The sequence below is a fragment of the Propithecus coquereli genome, unplaced genomic scaffold (genome assembly GCF_000956105.1).
Source record: "Propithecus coquereli isolate 6110/MARCELLA unplaced genomic scaffold, Pcoq_1.0 Scaffold212, whole genome shotgun sequence".
Taxonomy (NCBI): Eukaryota; Metazoa; Chordata; class Mammalia; order Primates; family Indriidae; genus Propithecus; species Propithecus coquereli.
In genome coordinates, this window is record NW_012146301.1 from 2590684 (window position 1) to 2611136 (window position 20453).

Consider the following 20453-nt stretch of genomic DNA (forward strand, 5'->3'; position numbering starts at 1 on the left):
ACACAATCCCTGAGTTTTCTTTTTCCCTTCATTGCCTCTCTTTCTCCTGAATTCCTCTTTTCTGTTTTGCTATCTGTGTTTCTTTAACAGGTTTTCTGCAAATGTCAGTAATCTCTGTCTGGCCTTTCGTATGGAACCGAGATGCTCTTTAGAAGTGAGGCTGCAGTCTGCGTGAGGCAGAGACGGCCCGATAGTTGGAGGCCTTGTGTGGGGACTCTGGGGACAGGTTTGGGGGGCCCCAATAATCTCCATGTCTGTGGAGTTTCTCTTCACCCCCATTTTCAGGCTGCCACTGCAAGCGGGGCCCGCTGTTCCCAACACCAAGGCTAGAATCCAGTCAACTCTCTAGAAAGGAACCCACTGTCCTCTGTTGGGTTTGAGGGGAGACTGTGAGGTCTCTCTGCTCCTTGTACAGACTTTCAGCCTCTCCTGTTTCTAGCCCTGCCCTTGCCTTCCACGCCTGTGGCCTACAGTTCTGGAGCTTTCTGGCGTTGCAGGTACTGGTCAGCTAATTTCTCTCTCGCTCACTCCTCACCACGCAGGAACTCAGGTTTCTGGCATCTCTAGGCTGCTAACTCAGCTACCGCCCGCATCTGTGTTCTGTCTTCCAGAGTTCTGTTGCCCGCTTTCCTCCTCTGTCTTCGTGGGCTGAGTGGCACTTAGGGAGGATGCAGGGACAAAGGAGCCTGTTGCTCCCACTGTTCTTTCCTTCCTCTGCACCGCCAGCCCTTCTACAGGGCACATAGCCCTTGTATCTGAGAGCCTTGATGTGAACCAGAAAGGAAACCACGGGACAGGAGCTGCTTGCTTAGAAAGCTGGCGGGAAAGTTTATTCAGATACAGTTAACGAGAGTGTGTTTTAGGTCTCCAAGAAGACATCGGTAAGGTGGCACCTGTGGGCACTGGAGAAAGGGCTGGAGCCAGGTGGAGGTTGGGGGCAGAGGGGGTCTTGCTCTGCCTGCTGCCAGGACAAGAGGGGAAGGGGCAAGGCAGCGATGGCAGGAGAAGCAAAGCCCTGTGCGCCGCAGGAGTGACGCCGGCACACACGGCGAGCCAGACCACATGAAACGGAAGTGTCGTGGAGGGGAGGCAGGACACTTAGTGGGAGAGAGCTCGCCGCCCTCCCTCAGAAGCTGCTCCTTCAACAGGAGGTGACATCATCGTCTGCTCAGGAGGGGAGGATGCCACGAGGGCTGGGAACTTGCACAAAGCAGAGGTTAGAAGGGTCACGTTAGAAACAGCACGGACTTTGGAGTAAGAGTGGTAAGTTGCCAGGACAGAGCAGATGCTCGGCACACGGTGGGCTTGGTTCTTGGTACACTAGGGATTCAACTGCAACAGAAGAAAAGAAACATTTCAGCCCAGAGTGGACAAGCAGGCTTAGGAGAGAGGCAGGAGGACAAGCGTCTTGTGGAGGTGTTTCTGAGGAGGCTAATTCCCAGGAGGACCAGGTTCACAGGGTGGGTCCTCCGTGGGCCTTGCTCACGGCATGACTGAGCGTCACGTGGGTGCGCTGGGCCCTGCACGAAGCAGTTTATGTGTCATTCGGTTATTTCATCCTTTCGCCTCTATAAGGTAGGTGGTGGTATCTTCACTTAATAGATGAGGGTGCAGGGCCGGCAGTGGGGATGAACCCAGGCCTGCTGAACTCCGACGGCCTCCGTGGTTCCACTGTCGCACTGACCCGGTGGCCGAGGGGAGGTGGCCCTGTCGAGTGCAGCTGAGAAAAGGACCCTACCTCCCCATACACTTTCTCCCACTTGTTTTGAATGAATTTTATTTGATAAACCAAATCCTTTCTGTATTTCTATTTTGGAGTTTTAAAAAATCGTGATAAAGTACACATAAAAATGATTAAGACAGTAAATTTTATGTTAAGTATTCAGGCCAGGCACGGTGGCTCACGCCTGTAATCCTAGCACTCTGGGAGGCCGAGGCGGGCGGATTGTTTGAGGTCAGGAGTTCGAGACCAGCCTGAGCAAGAGCGAGACCCCGTCTCTACTAAAAATAGAAAGAAATTAGCTGGACAACTAAAAAAATATATATATATATGTATATATATATATATATACACACACATATATATATATGTGTGTATATATATATAAAATTAGCCGGGCATGGTGGCACACGCCTGTAGTCCCAGCTACTCGGGAGGCTGAGGCAGGAGGATCGCTTGAGGTTGCTGTGAGTCAGGCTGATACCACAGCACTCTAGCCTGGGCAAAAGAGTGAGACTCTGTCTCAGAAAAAAAAAAAAAAAAATTATGTTAAGTATTCAGTTCAGCAGTGTTAAGTATATTTCTGTTGTTGTGAGAACAGAGCTCCAGAACTTTTTTATACTACAAAACTGAAACTCTGTACCCATTAAGCAAAACTGCAGGTAAGGGGAGACTACTGTACCACACTGTTTTGATTACTGTAGCTTTGCAGTAAGTTTTGAAATCAGGAAAGATGAGACCTCCACCATTGTTGTTCTCTTTCAAGTTTACTTTGTCTATTTGGGGTCGTTTGAAATTCCATATAAATTTTAGAATGGATTTTCCTATTTCTGCAAAAAATGCCCAGGCAATTTTGATAAGAATTGCATTAAATATGTAGATTGGTTTAGGTAATATTGACATCTTAATATTGTCTTCCAGTCATTGAACATGGATATTTTTCCATTTATTTGTGTCTTAATTTCTTTCAGCATATTTTGTAATTTTCAGCATATAGGTCTTTTTCCCCTCTTAGTCAAGTTTGTTCCTAAGCATTCTTTTGGATGCTATTGTATATAGAATTGTTTTCTTAAATTTCCTTTTCAGACTGTTCATTGTTAGCGTGTAAGACTGCAACTAATTTTTGTGTGTTAATTTTGTATCCTGCAACTTTGCTGAATTCCTTACTCTAACAGTTTTTTGGTGCAATTTTTAAGTTTTCTACACAAGATCATGTTGTCCACAGAGTTAATTTTACTTCATACCTTCAATTTGGATGGTTTTTCTCTCTTTTTCTTGCCCAATTGCTTTAGCCAGGATTCCTAGCACTATGTTGAAAAGAAGTGGGGAAATCAGGCATCCTTGTTTTTGTTCCTGGTCTTAGAGGAAAAGCTTTTATTTTGTCAATACTGAATATGATGTTAACTGTGGGCTTTTCATATATGGCCTTTATTATGTTAATTTCCTTCTATTCCTAATTTGTTGAGTGTTTTTATCATGAAATAGTGTTGAGTCTTGTCAAATGTTTTTTCTGTATCATATGAGATGATCCTGTGGTTTTTTTCCTTCATTCTGTTAGTGTAATTTATGACTTTGATTGATTTTCCTTTGTTGAACCATTGCTGCTTTCCAGGAATAAATTCCACTTAGTCAGGGTGTATAATCCTTTTAACATGTTGTTGAATTCTGTCTGCTAGTATTTGTTTAGGATTTTTTCATCAGTCTTCATCAAAGATTTAGTCTGTAGTTTTGTTTCTTGCAGTGTCCTTGTCTGGCTTTGGTATCAGAGTGCTACTGGCCTCACAAAGTTTGGAAGTGTTCCTTCCTCTTCAATTTTTTAGAAGTGTTTTAGGAGGATTGGTGTTAATTCTTTAAATGGTAGAATTCACCAGTGAAGCCATCCATCTGGTGCTGGGGCTTTTCTTTTTTGGCAGATTTTTGACTATGCTTCAATCTCTTTACTAGTTACTAGTTATAGGTATGTTCAGATTTTCTATTTTGTCATGATTTAGTCTTGGCAGTTGTGTATTTCTAGGAATTTGTCTATTTCATCTAGGTTAGCCAATTTGTTGGCATACAATTGTTCATAGTACTCTCTTATAGCCCCCTTTTATTTCTATAAAATGGGTTATAATGTCCCCTTCTGGTTTCAGTTATTTAGGTCTCCTTTGTCTCTCAATCTTTTTTTTTTTTAATTTAAAGGTTTGTCAATTTTGTTGATCTTTTCAAACAACCAACTCTTGGTTTCACTGATTTTCTCTATTGTTTTTCGACTCTCTATTTTGTTCATCTCTAATCTTTATTATTCCTTTCCTTCTGCTAGTTTTGGGTTCCTTATTTCCCTGTACTCTAGTTCCTCATCTGTCATGTTCAGCCCATTTCTAAGGCTGCTGTGTGGATCACAGCCAGCAGGACATATGAAAAGTCTATCACACTGGCCAGATGCCTCTTGGAACCACAGTCAAGAGTAACTCAGAACGTGCCTGTCACTCATTCTGGCCATGAGAGTGTTAGGCCCTCGGAGAGTCATATGTTACTGTGTCTTCAACCTTTTCTCTGTGACACTGGGTTAGGGTCAGAGTCTTGGATAAAATGTAAGACTATCTATTAATAAATAAGAGATAGAAACAGCTCTAGGGGAGCCATTTGGGCTTTTCCAGAGCAAAACAAAGATTGCGCTTGGTCTCTGCTTTAATGTGAGGTAGATGCGCCCGGTTAGGTCTGAACCATGACCCTGAAGACCAGGCCTGCGGGATCAGACACAGTGTGGGCCCAGCCCTCAAAGGGAACTACGTTAGGCAGAGTGGACTTAGAGTTTTGTAGATGGACATTTAGGGACACAGTCATGGCCAGTGTAAAAAAAATGCACTGTGGCATGATGACAGGTCCGAATTGAATTCCCACTTCCACCACTTAGCACCTGTAGGTCTTTGGGAATGTTATTTCAAGTCTCTGAGCTTCTATTTCCTCCTATTTAAAACTAGGTTCACCCACTTCCCCCCAAGAGCTTATCTCCACTGCCCACCAACTGTGTGCCAGGCATAAGCCTCCAACGAATGTGAATTCCCCTGCCCCCTCCTTGAACGATATCTGCTAACTATATTCTTCCCAACAAAGCCCCTTAAAAATAAGAATGAATACATTATAAGTGGGAGAGGGAATCAAGGCATATGAAGTAGTGGTTGTGCCCTTAATAATTTCTCAAAACCAGAGGAATATTTGGAAATCTGGTAGTATACAGAAATGATGGTACTTAGGCCATAGAATGGTAACTCCAGCTCTGTGGAAAATCAACTCAGTAACTTTCTTCTCCTTTTTTTTTTTTTAACTAATCCCGTGACAGATTAAGCTCAGTAATTTGCTTGTGCAGAAGATAGAATGTTTCCGTAAAAAAAAAACTAGGCAATGAAGTTAACCTTCTCTTCTAGGAACTAATTTGGGAATGACCAACTTATTTTCTACATTTTACCTGCTGAATTCAGTAAATGTATCCTTTATAATATTAAATTAGTTTGAGAATACTATTAATGCAATAAAAAAGAAAAATAATATTCTGCATTTCTGGCTTCTTTCATAAGAAAAACATCATTACCTTTCTGATTGCGTTTTGAACAACACACACAGATCCTGCAGGAAGAAACTTGTCCCTGTGGGGATGGAGAAAGGATCAGAGTTAAGCACTGAAACAAGCAATTAATTCCCATTAGAGGATTAAGGCACTCATGTTCACTTTGAATCAGAAAAGCAAATTGTGAATAAAATGGTGTACGAGCAAGAGGTTACTTGTCCGAGTTAATAAATTAGAGAATTGAAGGGCAGCCCCAGCGGCCACACAGCCTGCGGGTGAGGAAGGAGGAGGAGAGTTTTGTATCCATGGGAGAAGATGGCCCTTCTCGTCATGACGCTGTGGAAATCTGGGGGGAGTAGGGTTGGTGCCGTATGATGCAGGCCTTACTCCAACAGATGGAGCCCTAGAAAATGGGCCTAGAAGGGACTTCCAGCCTGTTACGTCACCATCCCTCATGCACGGATCTCCTTACAGCATCTTACCATTAATACACGGAATCATTCAGTTTGGAGAATTTTACTTGGGGGTTCCAGAGCTGATTCTAAGGGAGCTTGAACCACATCTCTGCAGACGACGAGGCCCCAGCCTTAAGGATGGGGGAGGCCTGCCGCTGTGCTCAGAACCCAAGCCACACCGCTGTCCCAAACCCACTGGCTGGGGATGACGTGGACATCCCGGGGTCAGCACAGAGGTGGAAGAGGCTCAGAGAGAGACTCCAAAAGCTTTAGTTCAGCAAAATGTGGTTAGTTTAACAGTCAATATTTAAGAAAACAAACACACTTATGAGATGCCCATCTGGCCTGGCGCTGCTTGAAATGCCTCTGTCACCTAACTCAGCAGTTTTCTTTCTTCAAACACAGTCCGTCTGTAGTTTCATATTTCATCACAGAAGCAGAAATTGAAAGTGATTATGAGTCCTCTGCATAACTGTTGGATTTTTTCTTGCTTAATTTTTTTTCTTAGCCACCTGGTGGCAAGAGTGTAAAAGGCAGGATTTAAGAGTTGATTAGGACAGTTTACAAATTACAACTACTGCGTCTGCCTGGTCCACATTTAGAAAAACACATACACATACCGGCTGAACCAAACAAGGAAAGGGCTAATATTTAACTCTGCTTAAGCTAATCTGCAAAAGTATTTTAAATGAATACCAGCTTCTAACATAAAAACCACCTTTTAAAAAGATTCCTCAATAAAATATTCATCCTGGAAGTATTAAAAATTAATGACAGGAGGAAATGTTAGTAAAATCTATATGTCATCACTTCAAAGTGTCTATTTTTTCCATGTGATAAACCATCAGGCCACTAACAATGCGTATTGCCAGTTGTCAAGTCTGGGTTAGAAAAAACAGAAGTAAAATGACTGGATTTGGGTGGCTTGAAGTGCGGGTCCCCGCCAGAGCAGGCTCTGCCACTCGCCAATGGCTGGGGGAGAAATCGTTTCAGAACTAGAGACTCCAGGCCCAGAGACCTGCCTGGCGGAGAGCGTCACTCTGTCTTTCCATGTGCTGCGTTAATTAGCTTTCGTCATTCATTGTGTCATCATTGGCTCCGGCGGACCCTTGGCCTGCCAGCTCCATGAAGGGCACGGAGACCACAGCACAGGTCACCCCGTCACACTGAACGCTGGTTTCAAGGCTGCCAACAGCTGCCCTGGTCCTTATGTGGCCACCAGTAGCCACACACTGGGTGCTGGCCTCGAGCAAATGCCTATGTCCCCAAGTGTGGTGGAAATGTGGTAAGGGTATGCGATGCTGGGCACACTTACCCCAGAGAGGATGTCACTTATTCTATAGAAACCTTCCTGCATCTCAGTTGAGTAGCCACTTCCCCTCCCTCCCCCACTGTAACATTATTTTCCCTGGAGAAAATGCCGAGTGTCTGATATAGTTACACATTAATTCTTCAAAAGTTTCTTAGAACCGTAGGAAACAGGTGAAAAAACAAAATGCCTTGAACTTTCAACTCCAGCCTGGCCTGGGAGCATGAAACGAGCTCCAGGGTCACCGTTCCCCGCGTGGCTCTCGGGGGCAACGTGCCAGGGAGGGCTCCCAGCCACATCCTGTTGGCGCTTTGATGCTTTCATTTTGTTGCCTGCTAGTTTCTTTATAGCAAAGACAGGGGCTTCCTGCTCAAGCAGATCCCTCGCCAACCCCAGTGAATACCCCGGAAAAGCGTGTGGCAAAACACCTTTCTTACATTAACCGCACAGGCCCCGGTGAAACACCGGCCCTTTGAAATCAGAGTCTGGGGTCTCCTCCCCACAGTTGTTTGCTCAAAACTATGAACTTTCACAGGTCTGTGAAAACAAACGGGCGCTGTATGGTTCCTGATGCCATCTCAGGCCCTCTGAATGCGCCATAGCAACCACTGCTGGCCATGCCAAAAATTAACGATTTTTTTCATGCCACATCACTTTAAAGGCAATTTGTGTTACCACCTTTAAAACATTCAGTGACCAACAACATGGACATGACCTTCTGTCGCACCCCCGTGTCCTCTTTGAGAGCAAGGAAAGGAATAGCTGGAAAATCCCAAGACGCCGTGCTGGGAAGGAGCTCTGTGCAAACAGGCAGGACGGAGGGCTGGCCGGGCCGCCTGGTGTGCAGCCAGCGCTTGCCAGGGCCTCGGCCCCACATTCCGGGCGCGGCCAGGCGTGGAGGTGCTGCCAGCCCCGCGGCTCCCTGCAGGACGGCTCAGGAGGCGCAGCAGAGGCCTGGCAGTGGGAGCCAGAGCCACGAGCTTGTGCTGGGGCGGGTGGCCAGCAGGCCTGACACCAGAGAGAAGGTGCCAGTCAGCCTTGTACTCAGAGCCCCTCTGCCCTGCGGGACCCCAGCACCACCTGCCTGTCCCACCTGGAGCTCTGAAGTGACCCAGAACAACACTGCCATCCCAGCCTCACAATGTACATGTCGCTAACAGTCTCAAATTCATGCTCAAAACAACAAATGAGATCTTCTCGGCCCCCAGATGAGGAGGTTGAGACCCAGATGAAGTAACTATACAAGGTGACTGGTAGGGTGGCGGAGCCTTGACACCCCCTCCTGACCTCCACGTCCCAGGGCCCCTGAAGGAAAGCAGCCCTCGCTGCCTCCAGCCACTCCGGGGCCCCAGGGAACCAGTGGCCTGGGCCACCACACACCAGGCTCCTGTCATGTCCCCACAGGACCGGGGCCCTTAGGGACACTGACGCACACTCTGCGCTGCTTAATTGGCACTCAGAAGCCACCACTGTCCTGAAATTCTCAATTTTACCTTAGAACTTGTGTTTTGTAAGTGAAGTCTGCTAGGACAGTGCAGCACTCCCGTTAGCAGAGGAGGCCCCCGGTGGACCTGGGTGGGAGGCCTGGGTGCGCCACCGCACTCCTACGGTGCTTCCCGCTGCGGGCAGAACCTGCTCCCCTCGGAGGGAAGCAAGGGCGCCCCAAGGACATGAGTGCGGAAGAACCTTATCACGTCCTCTCCTACTGGTCTTGGCTGCCACATGCTGGGAAAACCACGATACAGAAGGCCAGGGCACCCGCAGGGTGGCCCAGGGTTCCTCTCCCTCTGCCCCTTCCTCCACCACCAGCAGCGGAGGCGGACGGTACTGGGAGAACTGGCGCATGTGAAGAAGTGAGACGAAAACAGCTGAGTTAGTCTTCCGGTAGGAATAAAATACACACGCCCGCGTGCATGCTCAAGTTATGAAAGACTGTGTTATTTCTGTAATTCCACATACAAGTTAAATGCTTTAATATATGCATTTAAACTTACCAACATTGTACACTATAAAGTGAGTGATAAACACTGTGCTGAGATTTTAGCTTCCTATTTTAGTCCTTTTAACTGTGCCCCTCCCCACAGCTGCTCATTCTCCTTGTGCACTGCCTCCCCCCGCCCCCCGCAAGGGATCCGCTGTCCCCGAGCTTCCCTAAACCACAGCTCCTCCAGGGTGGGGGGCACGTCTTCTCTTCCTTTCATACCCTCTGTGTCATCTAGCACTGTCCAGTGCATGCAGTAGGCACTTCATAAATACTTGCTGCAGGAGACCAAGTCGTCATCCCCGCTCAGTCCGGATTCCCAAAGAGGCACTGCAGGCCTCTAGGGAATCTCGCCCGTTCTCTGGGTCACACGGTGACACGCAGGTTCAAACACAGCCCCAGGTGCAAATCTGCAGGTGTTGTATTCGGTGCCCCGGGCTCTGCCTCCACTTCCTCCTCACCACGGGCCAAGTGCTGCAGACCCTCAGACCTGGACCGCCCGGCAAGCATCAGTGCGCCCTTACAGACACTGCAACGACGAAATGCCACTGGGAACCCACAGCACTCAGAGAACGGGGTGAGGAGGTGCCCTCGCTGCAGAGGTTCCTTGCGGGGGGTGCATTTGTCAGAATCATCAACCTGTGCACTTAATCTGTGATTTTGGGGTAAGTTATACCTCGAAGAGAGTTGACCTAAAAAAGGAATACAGGAGCTCATGGGAAGGCAACTTGCAGCCTGCAGTTATTATTGCCAGTGACTATTCTCGTCCAAGTTCAACAAGCTTCACGGTCCCGAACCAAAAGCAGGAGCTCCTCATCTTTTCTTTAGGGTTTCCACAAGCATCCCAGCCTGTCTTGAGTATTTCAAAAAATGAATTGTGGTGGCTTTCTGGAACCCAACATTCAGTAATACAAAATGAGAATGAGAGACTTCCCTGCCCTTGTACCTGGGCCCAGGAAAGGGGCAGCAGAGTGAAGGTCTCGCAGTCCAGAGACGGGCTCGAGGGGTGCACGTCACCCCCGCAGGCTTGGGCACCAGGGCTTTCTCTCCCCACCCAGGGCTGGGTCCACACTGGCTGCTGACTAAGCAGTGGTTTCCTATAGTCAGCTACTAGGAAACACAGCAAAGGATCTGCCTTTTAGAATAATTTTCTAGGCCTGCTGGAAGAGCGGCAGCTGCTCACGGTACGTTTGTTCTGTCTGGGGCAGCAACACCCCTCCCCGGTCAAGGAGGAAGAGCCAAGAATCTGCACCGTGTCCCAGCCCGCCCTGCCCTTCACTCTTAAATAGGACACCCAGGTCTGGCTGAAGGAGGCAACTTGTACTCTACCTTGTGTGTTCCCAAAGTCTTTACTGTTTCAACTCGGTGACTAGTCGGGCAGCAAGTCATCAAGGGCTGAGAAAGCCACCTGTGTGTGCCCTTTCTGACATTCATTTTTCTAGAGCATGCTTTCTGTTCATTTAGAATCTTTGGGTTAGAAATACCTTGACTAACTGGGCTCGGAACAGGAATGAGTATACATTGGTGTACTATTTAAAAGGATTTGTTTGGTTTTTCAGAAACATTTTAAGGTTATAGTAACTAAATATAGTTTTTATGTGACTGTTTTGCTTTCTTAGGTGAGAAATGGAGACTCCAATTTTAAGTTAGAAGCAGCACAGGATTATTACAACATCACACAAAGCCATTCTCTTCTCCTCTGGGGGTTTGCTAACAGAATATTCTAGAAAGATGAGAGCACATACCCATTTAAACAACCCTTAGTCATTTTAGAAGTCAGACCTACTCAAAAGTGAAGACATAAAAATACAGGTGAGGCCCTGGCTAGGCTTGGGCTAATACACCCTATGTTTAGTAGCTTAACCATCTGGTTGCTTTGGGAGCAACAATTCTTCTAGAAAGAGCACCAGACAGAAAGCCGAGAGGTTGAGGTCAAAGCCATGCTCCTGCCAGCTGTCTCCAGGGAGGCCCACCTTGCCCAGCACGGCAAGGCCACACAAGGTATTGGGAGGCAGTGGCACGTCCTCGTGCAGCTCCCTGGGGGCACAGGATCCAAGGAGAACCAGCCGGGGGGCCTCCACCCAACAGCACTGAGTGGAATAAGTTACTCGGCATGAATTAAAGTATTCCAAAGAATACTCTGGAAGATGACCACCAAATACAACTGCAAGATGTCAAACTTAAAACCCCTAGGAGTGCTACCTATGCTGCAGAAGGAACCCTGAGCACAACACAGAAACCGCCACCCCACGTGGCCCTACCTGCCAGTCTGTCTCGTCCAAACCGGTGAGCGCCATCCTAGGCCCTGCCGTCCTAAGCCAGGGCACTGCCAGCTCAGACCCCACGTCCCACTGCCCAGAAACTTAAAATCAGGAACTAAAGGGACCTGAAAACCCAACTGGCCACCAACAACTAGGGAGCGAGTTGTGCCGCGGTCGCCCGGCCTCCTGTGCCAACCGCAGCAAGCTGAGTGGGGGACAATCCAAACTCTCCTTCCAGTGGGCCTGGAAATCAGGATTCGATTCTTTGGTAGCAACAATAGGTTTACCTTTGGAACTACCTTTCGCTAAGAATATTATTAAAACCAAGTTAAATCTTCTGAAAAATGTAACTAGCTGGAGGTAATGAGGTAAGCAGGAGGCAGCGGATAAAAGAGAGGAATGGAAACCTAGAGAAGTTAATTGCCTACGTTAGCGCACCAAAAGAAATGAGATATCCTCAACACAGGCACGTGTACACAAATTCCATTTTTTTTTTTCAGACAGAGTCTCACTCTGTTGCCCTGGCTAGAGTGCCGTGGCGTCAGCCTAGCTCACAGCAACCTCACACTCCTGGGCTCAAGCGATCCTTCTGCCTCAGCCTCCCAAGTAGCTGGGACTACAGGCATGTGCCACCATGCCCGGCTAATTTTTTCTATATATATATTTTTAGTTGTCCAGATAATTTCTTTCTATTTTTAGTAGAAACGGGGTCTCGCTCTTGCTCAGGCTGGTCTCGAACTCCTGACCTTGAGTGATCCACCCACCTCGGCCTCCCAGAGTGTTAGGATTACAGGCGTGAGCCACCGTGCCCGGCCCACAAATTCCATTTTTAAACATTAAAAATAACAAGCCTTTTTGAAAATAAAAGCACAGAACTCAAAATTAAGCCTGATGGTTTTTTTTGACTAATTACTTGTTCCCAAAGCATTCTAATCCTTTCAGTGCTTGCTTATTACCCTAAGTTAAATTCAATAAAAACAACTGAGAGATGTTAAAACTGTGAATGACAAGCAGAAAGGGGAGCAGGGGAGGAAATTAAGGGCATATTTATTAAACATGCTTTTAAATATTTTATATCAAGTGGATCCATTTACTCACATTCCTATAAGTCCTGAACGCACAGCTGGTCACTGTTCGCTGACAGCAGCCTGAATTCTGGGTCCAAAACTTCCAGAAAAAGGCATTGTGCTGGAGTGACTGGCACTTCTAAGGGAACTACATGCCCTGCCCTAATGGCATCTGATCCTGTTGTGCGCTATACCCCCACCAAAAATCCCACTTTTAAAAGCTTTATTACGGCCGAGATCTGCTGACAAAAGCCAGGGCCAGGACTGAGAGGCTGAAGCCAAACACACCAGTCTTGCCTTTGGGTTTATTTACAACTCTTTAGCCTCTCCAGTGTTGGGAGTGGATCCCAGGACCCTAAATATTATTAAAAAGCACATTTTGGTATATACTCTGCTTTTAGAAAGCACTTAAAAGCCAACGCATGGTCCACTCTTGGGATAACAAAATCCCTCGTGAAAATGTGAAAATCCCTTGTTACCGCTTTATGGTGATCGCAGGACAGATGCAGGCTACCCTCAATTTAAGCACTTTCAAATCAACTTGTTTCAAAAACAACAGAACGGCAGCTTGGTTTTTCATTATGGAGGTTTTTTTTTTTTTAAGTGTTCAGTGTTCTTTTAGTCTTGATAAAGAGAAGAACTCATTGAAGTTAAAATTATGTTTATTCGTCCACTTTCTTAACTGAATAGCTCAAGCATGTTAGCTAGGCATTTAACTTATTTTACCTTTTGTGAGGGGATGTTTATAGGAGCTTTCTCATTTCCCTCGCTCAAAACTACTTTCTTTTTTCTTTTGATACAGACTCTCGCTCTGTCACCTGAGCTAGAGTACAATGGCGTCATCATAGCTCACTGCAGCCTCAAACTCAGACTCAAGCAATCCTCCTGCCTTAGCCTCCTGAGTAGCTGGAACTACAGAGTAGCTGGGCCTACAGGTGCGCGCCACCACGCTCAGCTATTCTTTTCTATTTTTTGTAAAGACCGGGTCTCGCTCTTGCTCAGGCTGGTCTCGAACTCCTGACCTCGAAGGATCCTCCTGCCTTGGGCTCCCAGAATGCTAGGATTACAGGCATGAGCCACGGCATCTGGTCCCAAAACTACTTTCTTAATTAAAAAACAAACAAAAACCCCAGGACGTATATGTAAACAGGAAGAAAAAAACAAGGCCTTTCTCCTCTCTGCCCCTCAGCTGTCCAAGCCAAGAAACCTCTTTCCCCATCCTGGGACCAACCCACAAGGAAGCTGCACAGAGGGGCCCCTCCCCTGGACCTGCTGGTTCTGCAGCACCAGCACCCCAAGGCCCCAGCACTCCAGGGCCCGACCCTCCTCTCCCCCAGGTGCAGGGCAGGCCAGCCGAGGTCTCTCAGGAAGACAGAGAGAGCTCAGCGGAAACCTGCTTGGGCCTAGGCTGCGAATTCTTCCTCACATCCTCAGGACAGAGACCCTTAGCTGTACAGAGCTGTCAGTGGATCTCCAGGAACTGATTCGTTCTCTCCAATCTTCCAACAGCCTTGCGAGGCAGGTGTTACTGTCCCATTCCACACATGGCAAACTGAGGCTCAGAGGAGTTATTTAACTAAAACATCATAGCTTACATGAAATGGCCTGGATTTAAGTCAGGGCTTGACCCAAAATCCACACAACACACCTTTCCCCAACACACACTGTGGTCAACTAAGAGAGAAATACAGAGGATCTCAGTTGAAGAAATACTGGTTCTCGCCTGCAAACACCACCACCGTTTTGAAATGTGAACTATGACGACCATGCAACGAACTCTGCTATCCTTCCCTACCCATCACTCCGTGCGAAGGGCTGTGCTTTGAGCCTTTCTCTTTCCAACTTTAAGAACCACAGTTGTAGCTCTGGCTTGGGCAAAGCAAAGGCATTATATGTAACCAAAATGTTTGTACTCCCATAATATTCTGAAATTAAAAAAAAACACAAAAAAACCCCAAAACTAGATTTAATGTTTTCCTAAACAAGGAGTGGACCACTAGCCACCAAGTTTCTGTTATGATCATCTGCCAAGTGTTCAGGACCCCCAGGCGGGCTGAGGGCGTTCGCTGGCTCATTCAGGACACATTTAGGCATCTGAAATAAGACCACGACCCTTGTTCTTAAAAAGCTGTGGCCTAATGGGGGCGGCAGATACACTGAAAGCTGATTCTGAGACACTCTGTAGTGGGGACAAGAAGAGTCGCATGTCGGGAACCAGGGCGTCAGTGTCCTGCAGGAGTGGACAGCCTGAGCAAGCCCAGCGTCTCAGGACACACAGGACGCAGGAGGACCGAGGGGCTGGCTAGGGGAGCAGAGCGGACAGCGGGCAGGGGCGAGGCAGGGCCCAGGCCCCAGGGCTTCCCCAGGCACCTCATGGAGTCTGGGTTCCGGCTTCTACGCAATGGGAGTCATTAAAGGGTATTAACCCTGGGAGGTGACATGGTAAGATTTGGGTCTTAAAGAAATCATCCCCCGTGGAAGAGTGCTGGGCAGTTCTATGAAAGCTGAACCTGTGCACACCCAAGGATCAGCAGCTCCGTTCCCAGGCAGATGCACTACAGAAATGTGAGCGCAGGTTCACCAAAGAGGCACGGATAAGACTATTCCAGTCAGCACCATTTGTAACAGCCCCAAAGTAGACAGTACCCAAATGTCCACCGACAGTCAAACGGGTCAGTCAACTGTGGCGTATTCTGGAATACTCTACGGCAATGAGAATGAAGGGGTGGATCTCACCACGAGCAGTGCTGTGTGACATAAGTCAGACAGACACAGGACTGTGCATTCTGCATGATGTATTTATCTGAAGGCAAATAAGTAACAGCCAAAGGGAACCTCTGCTTCTGGACTCCAGGGCAGTGGGTGCCACTGGGAGGGAAGGCGAGAGGCCCGTGCACCAGGTGCCAGCTACATGTGTGTCCACATCAGGGACCCGTCAGGGAAACCCAGGCAGCCACAGGGATTCTACCCTCTTCTCAGGCACTTTCATAAAACGTACACAGAATCTTACATACACATATCGTAACAGAGCAGAGGACGGACTTTCGAGGACAAGAGCTACACACAGGAAATCACAAAGACAAAGATACGTAATTCAGTGCTCGGCATAATTGAGTGGAATTCGGAGGTGAGAGAGGTCAAAGGCTTCATGGAAGTGGCCTGGCCCAAGCTGGACAGAGAAGCTGGACATTTCCCAGGCCTCGAAACAGACAGTGTCCCACCCTTCTCCCTGCCTCCCTGGGGAGGAGAGCCACAGTGGATTCCTCAAGGGGACAGAGGCCCCAAGTCACAATTCAGTCATTCTCAGATTCAAGAAACTCCTGTTTAGAAGAGTTAAATGATACCAACCGGAAACAGACAAATCCAGAATGCAGGGCATTCTAGGGGAGAAATGACTGTTTTCTGCACTGAAAAAAATGAGGGTGCTTTGCTCTAGATTAAAAACTTTAGACACATAAGAGCTATAGGTAATATACGGACCTTGTCTGGACTCTGATTTGAACATGCCAACTGTAAAATGACATTTCTGAGACAACTTGGAAAATCTTATAGGTGTGTCTAGGTAAAAGATGATACCAAGGAATCATGGTTAATTTTTTTAGGTATGATAATGAAATTATGGTTCCATAAGAAAATATTCTTATTTTTTAGAGATGCATATGGAAGTATCTAGGGTTTGAGAAATGTCATAATGTCTGGAATTTAAAATACTTCAGCAAATCAAAGAAAAGAGGGAATTGATGAAGCATGTGTGGCAACACCTTGATAATTATTGAATCTGGGTGATGGATATATGAGAACCATTGCACTGTTCTATCTTTACAGAGAGGGCGCATTTGAGCTCCTGCGTGCATAAGAAATCAAGGAGGGGACTTCACTGTATATATTATGCACATTAAAAGGATAATAAGGGAATATAATGAACAACTTTATACCAAGAGATTCTACAACTTAGATGAAATTAAAAAATTCCTTGAAAGGCACAAAGTACCAAAGGTCACTCAAGAGAAACAGATAACCTGAACAGCCCTGTATCTATTTAACAGTTTTTACTCACAGTTAAAAACCCTTACATAGAGGCGGATGGCTTCCTTGGTGAATTCTACCAAACACTAAAGGAAGAAATAAAATCAACATTAAACAAACTTCCAAAAAATAGAATAGGAAGGAACATTTCTCAACTCCTTTTATGAGGCCAATATCATCCTGATAACAAGAGCAAATAAAGACCCTGGTAGAAAAAAAACTACAGGCCACTGTCTATCATAAACGTAAATGCAAAAGTCTTGAACCAATACTAGCAAATTGAACCCAGAAATATACAAAAGGATAATACATCATTACCAAGGCATGTTTCATCCTAGGAATGCAAGGTAGTTTAGTATTTAAAAAGAAGTGAATCACCATAGAAACAGATTAAAATAGAAAAACCATATGATGATCTCAATAGATGCAGAATAAACATTTGACAAAAGTCAACAAATTCATGATAATAATTCTTAGGAAACTGGGAATAGAAGAGGGCTTCCTCAATCTGATAAAGGGCATGTATGAAAACCCTACAGCTAATGTCCTTTTTATTGGTGAATAATCAAATGCCTTCCCCTTAGACTGGATACAAGGCAAGGATGTCTACTCTTTCCACTTCATTCAACACTGGATGCTAGAGATTCCAGGCAGGTTAATAAAGGAAGAAAAAGAAATAAAAGGCACACAGTTTAGAAATAAATTTTAAAAAACTATCTGTTCTTTTGCAGTTGACATCACTGTATAGAAAATCCAAAGGAAATCCGCAAAAAAGTTACTAGAACTAATGAGTTTAGCAAGACCTTAGGGAGACAAGGTCAATATAAAAAAATCAATTGTATTTTTATAATACTACCATAGAAAAACTGGAACTTGAAATTTTAAAATACAGTATGATTTAAAATAGCACGAAAAATTTGAAATGCTTAGGGTCAAATTTGACAAAATATGTGCAAGACCTACGTGCTGAAAATTCAAAACACTGTTGAAAGAAATTCAGTATCTAAATAAATGGAGAGATATACCATGTTTTCATGGATTATTTTCATTGTTAAAATACTAATTATCCCCAAATCAAGTTACAGATTCAACACAGTCTTAATGAAAATCCCAGGTTTTTTCTTTTTGTAGAAACTCAAGAGTTGATTCTAAAATGTACATAAAAGTTTAAAAGATATAGAATAGCATGACAATATTGAAAACGCTGAACAAAGTTTATATTTCAATAATCACTACAAAGTTACAATTAACAAGACAGTATGGAATTAGAGAAAAGACAGACATTAAGATCAATGGAACATTCTTTCTGGGATAATGAAAATGAGGTGGGATTACTGCTGATGGCGCACAACCTTGTGAATATACTAAAAACCACTCACTTGTACACTCTAAAATGGTGAATTTTATGGCATGTGAATTATATCTCAATGAAAAAAAACACTAGTTAAAAAAAATCAATGGGATACAACAAAGATTCTAGAAGTAGACCCACACTTTGTATGGGCAACTGTTTTCAATAAAGGTGCCAAAGTAATTCAATGGAAAATTGATAGTCTTTCAATGAAATGATGTGGGAACTACATATCCATATGCAAACAAATGGATTACAAAAGTCCCTTTAATCTCACTCCATATACCTAAATTAACTCAAAATGTATCCAAATGTAAGAGCTAAACCTTCTAGAAAAGAAATCCTTTGATAGGACACAAAAGCACATATAATAAGAAAATATGAATAAGTTTTGACTTCATCAAAATTTAAAGCATCTGCTGTCAAAGGACCCAGGTAAGTGAATGAAAAGGCAAATGAAGACTGGGAAAAAATACCTGCAAAACATTTATGTGATAAAGGACTTGTATCCAGAATATACAAAGAACTCTTATAACTCAAGAAGAAGAAAAACAACCCAATTAAAAATGGGCAAAATAGCTGGAAAGTGGTGGTATGCACCTGCAGTCCTAGCTACTTGAGAAGCTGAGGTGGGAGAATCTCTTGAGCCCAGGTGTTCGAGGCCAGCCTGGGCAACACAGAAACACACTGTCTCAAAAAACAAACAAACAAATAAGAAATGGGCAAAAGATTTAAACAGACAATTAATCAGAGATATATGAACCTCAGGTAAGCACATAAAAAGATGTTCACCATCATTAGTCATTAGGGAAATGCAAATAAAAACTACAATGAGATACCATTATATACCCACTAGAATGGCCAAAATTGAAAAGACCATCAATATCAAGTGTTAGCAAGGATGTAGAGCAACTGAAACTCTCATACATTGCTTCTGGGAATTCAAAATAGTACTGCAACTCTAGAAAATAGTTTGACAGTGTCTTATAAAGTTAAACATATGTCAACGGAAGAAAAAAGCTGAACTCTGTAAAATAATTTTAAAGAGATTTACTCCAAGCCAAATTTGAGGACCATGACCTGGAGCCACACCCAAGAAGCCTTGAGCAAGTGGACTTGCTACGGTTGGGTTACAGTTTGGTTTCATACATTTCAGGGAGACAGGGGTTACAGGTAAAGTCATAAATCAATACATGGGAGACATACATTGGTTTGGCAAGAAAAGGTGGGCCATCTCGAAGCTGGGGCTTACAGGTTATAGGGTTTAAAGATTCTTTGGCTTGTAATTGGTTAAAGACATGAAGCTTTGTCTAAAGGCTTGGAATGTTTTAACATAGGAGCTGTTTATCAGAGATAAGCCACCAGACATATATTTGTTGTGTAAGTTGAGGACCTGTAGGTTTGTCTTGCATACCCTTAGGCTTGTTAATGGGTTACAAAGGATGTCCCCAAGAAGGGAGGGGGGCATGATAAGGCATGTCTGACCTCCTTCCTCCTGGCAGGCAATTTAGTTTTAGGATATTCCTTTGGCCACGAGAGGGTCCATTTAGTCAGCTGGTGGGGGAGGGAGCCTTAAAATTTTATTTTAGTTCACACATACATTTATCACACAACCCAGGAATCTCACTATTGGGAATATACCCAACATAAATGAACCCATTTATCCACGTTAAGACCTGCACACGAATGGAGAACATGATGTTAAGAGAAATAAGCCAGGTACAGAAAGACAAATAGCACTTGTTCTTACACTTGTCCACAATTGTCCATGTAGGCAAACACAGGAACAAAACCAAGACCAGTGATTGTGTGAGGCTGGGGGGGGGGGGGGGGGAGGAGAGAAATAGGGGATGACTGATGACAGATGGTTCTGGAGTTTCTTTACCAGATAATGAAAATGTTCTGAAACTGATTGGGGTGAGGGCTGCACAGCTCTGTGAACATACTAAAAACCACTGGATTGTACAGTTTAAATGGGTCAGTTGTATGATATGTGAGTTATATCTCAATAAAGCTGTTAAAATACTGCAATTCTCCACAGAGTTCACTGTAAATATAAAAATAACATTAGAACTATTTCTATCATAAATGTAATCGTTCATGGGTGATTGTGAAAGCCTTAAAAAAGCAATCTAGCTGCTGTCAAAAAGATGTTGTATTACATATAATTCAGTTATATATGCCAGTTAAAAAAAAAAACCATGATTCCTAAAATAAAAAATAAAATACAGACCTGTACATGAATGTTTACAGCAGTTCTACTCACAACAGCCAATAACTGGAAAGAACCCAAACTCCCATCAACTTGGGAATGCACAAACAAGCTGCAGAGTGCAGACACGGCAACACGGACACACCTCGCTGCACCTGCTGAGTGGAAGGGGCCAGACACAGGAGCACACACTGCACCTGTCCACAACGCCCTGGAAAAGGCAAGGCCTCGGGACAGAGCTGCTGGGGTCCTCGCAGGGGGGGAGACTGCCTGCAAAGGGGCCCGAGGGCAGGTTTGGGGTGATGGACGTCCCATATTGTGATTTTGGTGGTAGATACGTAACTATAGACATTTGTCACGAAATTCATGGAACCTTTCAAAAACATTCATTGAACTTTAAATAGTAAATGGGTGGATTTGATCGCACATAAACCAGTAAAGTTAATTTATTTTTAAAAGCAAAAGCATTTGAACAAAGTCCTTTTATCCCCCGCACCTTTGCTTGTTTTGTAATATGTTAGTGC

General features: G+C 44.9%; 1 protein-coding gene across 1 annotated transcript in view; it reads right to left on the reverse strand.

Moving 5' to 3' along the window:
* The window catches only part of GGACT (gamma-glutamylamine cyclotransferase), a 46565-nt gene that overhangs the window by 5433 nt on the left and 20679 nt on the right, over nucleotides 1-20453 (reverse strand). The window contains exon 2 of the mRNA XM_012644427.1: nucleotides 5292-5346. The gene's annotated coding sequence lies outside the window, so the exon portion shown is untranslated. The remainder of the gene's footprint in view (nucleotides 1-5291; nucleotides 5347-20453) is intronic.